This window comes from Ursus americanus, chromosome 8, assembly GCF_024610735.1.
Source record: "Ursus americanus isolate L20-20 chromosome 8, mUrsAme1.1.p, whole genome shotgun sequence".
Taxonomy (NCBI): domain Eukaryota; kingdom Metazoa; phylum Chordata; class Mammalia; order Carnivora; family Ursidae; genus Ursus; species Ursus americanus.
This window is the reverse complement of record NC_142134.1, coordinates 19,289,600-19,295,599: the sequence shown is the minus strand read 5'-3', so window position 1 is coordinate 19,295,599 and position 6,000 is coordinate 19,289,600.

Below are 6,000 nucleotides of genomic sequence, written 5' to 3'. Positions count from 1 at the left end.
AAATATTAATCATCATCATTGTTGTCATAATCATTCTAATCATCATTTTGGAGACTGGGACCGAAGAAGCAAGAGCAAATTAAAAAAAGAAAAAGAAGTCCTGTTTTGTAAGACATCCAGGTAGGTCTGTTCAGTAGGTTGTTGAATATATAGGCCTGGAGCCCAGCAAAGATCTAGGCTGGAGGAGAACAATTTCGTCGTAGTTCAGTATAGTAAAATCCATGGCAGTAGAAGTCTGTCCTGGGAAAGTAGAAAAAGACTCCGGGCAGAATTCTAGTGAGCTACTGTTCATGAGAATGGCACAGAAAGAGAAGCCCCTGGTGTTGGACTGAGATGAAAGAGGTAGGAGAATCAGCAAAATGTGGGAGAGGATCCACAAAACCGAATGTTACAGAAAAGCTACGGAGAAGGGAGAATGAGGAGCCCATTACACACAAAGGTCATTGCTGACCCTTGCCAAGGCCTTTTCAGTGAGTTATGGGAACAGAACTTACACAGAAATTTAAGAATAAGGAAGAGGCAAGCATAGCACATATACGTAAATCAATTTTCCAAGAAGCTTAATAGTGAAGAGAAGAAGGATGGAGAAGCAAAATTGAGTGTGTGTCTGAGTGTTCAGATAAGAGGAATTTGAGCACTTTTGTGGCTAGTGGAAAAATAATGAAAGGTCAAAGGTCAAAAGTCAAAACACAGGAAGGGGTTGCTTGATGGAGCTATTTTCCTAGGGCTGGGGAGAGGGCGAGGCAGGATGGGATCAGGTGATCAGATGGTTGCACTTTGAGCAGAGGGACAGCTTGTTCTTGGACACTGGAAGGAAATGAAGATGAGGGCAGATAAAGCTTCTAGAGTCAGTAAAGTGAGGGAGGGTGCCATTGATAGCCTATTTCTTCTAAAGGGAAGGTCAGATCATCTGCTGCGTAAGCAGAGTGGGAATTTGGTAGACAACTGGAGAAAAGTGATGAAGGCTTCCAGAGCTGTGGAGCGGAATGAAAGAGCAAGCTGACCAAGGACGCTTAAGAGGTTGGCAAGCCAAATTAAGGGCCCAACTAAGAGTGGATGCTCTGAGCTTATAATGGCTTCAGTCTGCACAGGTATGGTTACACTGCCTCACTCAGCAGTCTGATGGAGTATCCAAATTGAAGTAGGGAGGGGGATGTGATGGGAGGACAGGAGAGTCAGGTAATTGAGGTGCTGGTAGGAGAGAAGTTTGTGCGGAGTCCAGGATGGGGAAAGGAGATGATCAGAGGGAAGCTAAGAACTCATACGCAGTAGAGGAATCGAAGGCACCAAGGTTTTGAAAGAAGTTGAAGAGCAGATTTCTGTTTGTTAGGGGATGCAGATAAAGGAAATAATGGTCACTGTGCTCCGAGAGTGGGATTTAGGACTCAAGACCTATAGTGGTAGAAGAGTTACCAATGATCCATTCCAAGGTGAGGCCACGGGATTATAGAAGTGGCTGTCATTGAAAATGGAGGGCAAAGGTACACTGGTGCTGAGGGGGTTGAGGTCTACTGGACAGGACCTTCCCGGGAGTTTGAAATCACACAGGTGGTGTCCAGATTTAGCTGAAGAAGATAGTGAGCCAGGCTCCCAGTGGTTTGGGGGAGGCTTCCTACACAAGACCAAGTAACAGCTCTCAATTGTCAATGAACACTTACAAGATCATGTGGGTATTTCATTATTTTTTGGTCACCCTAGACAGATGGACTCGATGCAGTTATGAAACCTGCCTGACCTGGAAGCCAGGGTGCATTTGGGGATCCCAGCCTGGGAAAAGCAGCATAACTGGGTGGATAGGTTGGAGGGATTCAGATCTTCCAAGAACAAATTGTAGCGGCAGCAGGGAACTGTGAAATAAAACCAGCAGCTCTGCTTTATCAGAGGTAATCATTTAAGGCAACTCCCCTGGCACCAGGAAGGGCTGTGCCCTGCAGCTCTGTGGAATTAAAGCAGGAGGGAGGGGAGATTGCCTTTTGGATGAGATTCATGGACTACAATTTCAAATGTAAACAATCTTTGGGCCTAGGTGTGAGAAAACCACTCACAGCCTTTAGATTAATTTCAGGGGAGCATAAAGTTGGGAAGTTAGCCTCCAAGATTACTAGAAGATTGGTTTCGAGAGATAGCAACACTATGGGCTTAATAGAAAATTAGTCTTCTTAGCTTCCTCTATTCACAGAAGGATCAGCTTCCCCTTTTCCGTATTATATGGATTGGAAAAATTTCTCATTGAGATTTTATAGCAGTGGATGGGGGCGGGGACCTGTTCCTATAAAATAAATGATTCTGTTACTCTGGATGTGAAGGGAGTGAGGGGGTTTAACAAAAACCCTAGCCTTATTACTTAAGACTTCCCACATTTCCTGACCACTCTTAATAGAGTGCTACAATTTGGCAGCAGGAAACTGCGCATGGGAGATGGCCAGATTTGAAGGCCTTTACTTCCTAATTCTTAGATGAAGAGCATCTACTTAGGGGCGCCTGGGTGGCACAGCAGTTAAGCGTCTGCCTTCGGCTCAGGGCGTGATCCCGGCGTTATGGGATCGAGCCCTACATCAGGCTCCTCCACTGTGAGCCTGCTTCTTCCTCTCTCACTCCCCCTGCTTGTGTTCCCTCTCTCGCTGGCTGTCTCTATCTCTGTCGAATAAATAAATAAAATCTTTATAAAAAAAAAAGAGCATCTACTTAATGAAAAATGCACTGGAGTACTGAAACCTACCCAAATCTGTCTCTTCTGCTGCCCTTTGCATCTTTCCAAGATATCTTTAGTTTGAATCACATAACATTCTTTCATTCAATATCTATTTATTGAGCCTCTTCTAGAAGCCAAGCATAAGCTCAGCTCCATCGACAGAGGAGTATATGGCTATGCTCATGGAACTCAAGGTCCAGTAGGGAAGCCAGATAGCAATCAAATACTCACTACAAGAAGAATATACCACAAACTCTAGCAAATGCTATGGAGGGATCACTAATCATCTTTCAAGACCCAGTCATGGCAAGTTAACATTTGTGAATACCTACACCACATCCCCCTTTGACCAATATCTGGCTAAAAACAAGGTACACAAACCAAAGCTAAACTCCTCCCCAGTGTCCCTCTCCCTGCTCGAAATCCCAGCTCTCTTAGGGGGCGCCTGGGTGGCGCAGCGGTTAAGCGGTTAAGCGTCTGCCTTCGGCTCAGGGTGTGATCCCGGCGTTCCGGGATTGAGCCCCCCATCAGGCTCCTCTGCTATGAGCCTGCTTCTTCCTCTCCCACTCCCCCTGCTTGTGTTCCCTCTCTCGCTGGCTGTCTCTGTCTCTGTCAAATAAATAAATAAATAAAAATCTTAAAAAAAAAAAAAAGAAATCCCAGCTCTCTGAAATAAATGAACAATCCCTATTATTGCGACAGAAGAAAGACAGTATTGACAAGATTTTCACCCACATCTCTTCCAGCTCTCCAGTTCCCCTTCCTCCACAAACAGCCGCCCCATTTTCTTTTAGGATCCTTATTTTGGTTTCCAAGGACAGATAAACGTAGAGAAGCTCTTATTTACTTCTCAGCATTAGCTGCGTGATTGTTCCTGTTTCAGGGACCTCTTTCTCTCCCTGCTGTGTCAGTTACCACAGGCTGCTCTTAAAAGGCAAAGGCCCCTGTTGTTCTCAGGCAGGGAGGGGGCATTTGTAAATAGAGTTCAGGAATGTCAAAAGGGTGACCCAGATTTGCAGCACCAGAGAAAAAACTAGTTCATTTTTGAGTATCCTATGTAATCAAATGTGGCCCAGTCTTGATGTGGGGAACAGGTGTGTAGTATGGTTAATTTCATGGAAATATAGATCATTACAGAGGGGAATGCAGTACTTAAGGCCAAGCAAATGTATTTATTCCAAGTCCTCAAATTAGGAAACTATTTTTTTTTTTTTGGATGCCTCTCTACTTATTTCCAACCAAGGAAAGTGCCGCATTGATCTTTCTCCAGATTAGCAGTGGAATTAATTCTACAAAAGGAAAAAAAAAGATATCCAAATACAGATAGGCCTGAGTTGTTTCTGTCACCCTTCTTCAAAGCTTTGGTGCTTATCCAAATATTTTCCATTCTTTTTGAAGAGTTGTAGTTAATACACAAAGATGCTGTGGGAAAGGTAGATGGATAACAGACTTCCAGAGCTGGAAGTGAAATTAGAGATCATCTAGTCCTACTCCCTCATTTTATAAATGGGGACACGGAGGCAGAAAGCGGTGGCATTTGGCTGACAATAAGTGGCAGTTAAGACACTGAAACTGCTTCTTTTTTTTTTTTTTTTAAAGATTTTATTTATTTATTTGACAGAGAGAGAGACAGCCAGTGAGAGAGGGAACACAAGCAGGGGGAGTGGGAGAGGGAGAAGCAGGCTCCCAGGGAGGAGCCTGACGTGGGGCTCGATCCCAGGACTCCGGGATCACGCCCTGAGCCGAAGGCAGATGCTTAAGGACTGAGCCACCCAGGCGCCCCGGAAACTGCTTCTTAACTCTCAGACAGATGCCGTGCAACTTTTTACTGTGATCCCCCAGGGCTTCCCTCTGGTAGGTTAGAGGTTGTCTTAGCCTACTCTCTCCCCCCTCTTCTCTCAATTGCACCTTCCTTTTGTGGGAACTGTTCCATGGGGTTCTGGTGGGGCTTCAAATCACTGTGCTCATACTAGGGTGGGCACACTATGTGGGCCAGCCAATTCTGGCATCCTCTCTCGCTGGGCACAGAATTCAGGTAGTGGGCATGAGACCCACACGGACGCAACTGGAGTTGACTTTGTGAGCAGTAACTGGGTATTGGGAGGGGTTTCCTCTCCTCTTGGTGTAGCACAAGCAGTGGAGATATAGGCTTTGGGCTGCCAGGGGCTATCTTCCCCAGCACGTAAAGAGAACCTGCCATAAAAGTAGCCAATGCACAACGCTCAGTAAGTTTATCAATTTATCATAACCACATCCTCGTTTGTGGGAAATGCAGGTCTCTGCAGACTAATGGGAGGGAAAAGCACAAAATCCGAAAGCAGAATGCGTTTTTGTTGCAGCCGCAGTTACTTCAGGAAAAATGTGGTTTTGTGGAAGCAATGCGCTCACTAGGCTGAGATCTGGATCTGGATCCAGCTTCTACTGCTCACCAGATGCACCGGGCACTGGAATGAATAACTCAGCTCCCTGGGCTGACGTGAAGTCTGAGAGGGAGCGAAGTATCCAGCTCAAGGAAAGGTGGGGTCCCTTTAGGGTGTCCAAGCAGCACTTCCCAGGAGAGAACTCTTTGTGGACTCGATTTCTGCATGTTAAAACTGACTCGTTCTCTCCCGAAGACTCCTTTGGGCAAAAAAGGGTCAGGAAAGTCATTGATTACTTGGAGATACAGCCAGAGGGAAAGGAAGTTACTTTGAGGTCACTTTTAGGAGATAGTTGCTTTCCTTCTTTACTACTGAAGTCTGTTTTGATATAAAATTCCACCACACACATTCTTGTCCTCCTAGAGTGGGGAGTTCCTTTACGGGACAAAGTGCAAGATGAGTGATTTCTCATCATTAACCAAATCACACTTACTGGCCAGCCTTAATGGTTCCCTTGAATTATATATTATACTCACTGCCCTTTTACATATTAGAAAAAAAGGTCTGGAGCTCTCCTCTTATCAAATTTGAATCCATTCCGTTCCTATGATAGGTTCCCTACTGGTTCATTTTACATTGCCTACCTGGAAACACACATCTGTTTGGACATGAAGTCTTCCTACTGAACTGCATGAAGCCCTTTACAAATACCTACTGAAGTAAAGAAACCAAATTAATAACAACACTAAAATGCTACATTCTAGAGCTGGGAAGTGTAAGTGCCCTTAAAGGTATAAAAGAGATAATGGTAGATGTTTGACACACACATTTCATTAGGATTTACTTCACATAGACTAAAAATCCAACAAACTTGTATTTTTTTGAAATAGAAAGCTTTCCTCTATTTCACAAGGTTTCTGAAGCCATTCCCCCCTCTGACCCCATGTT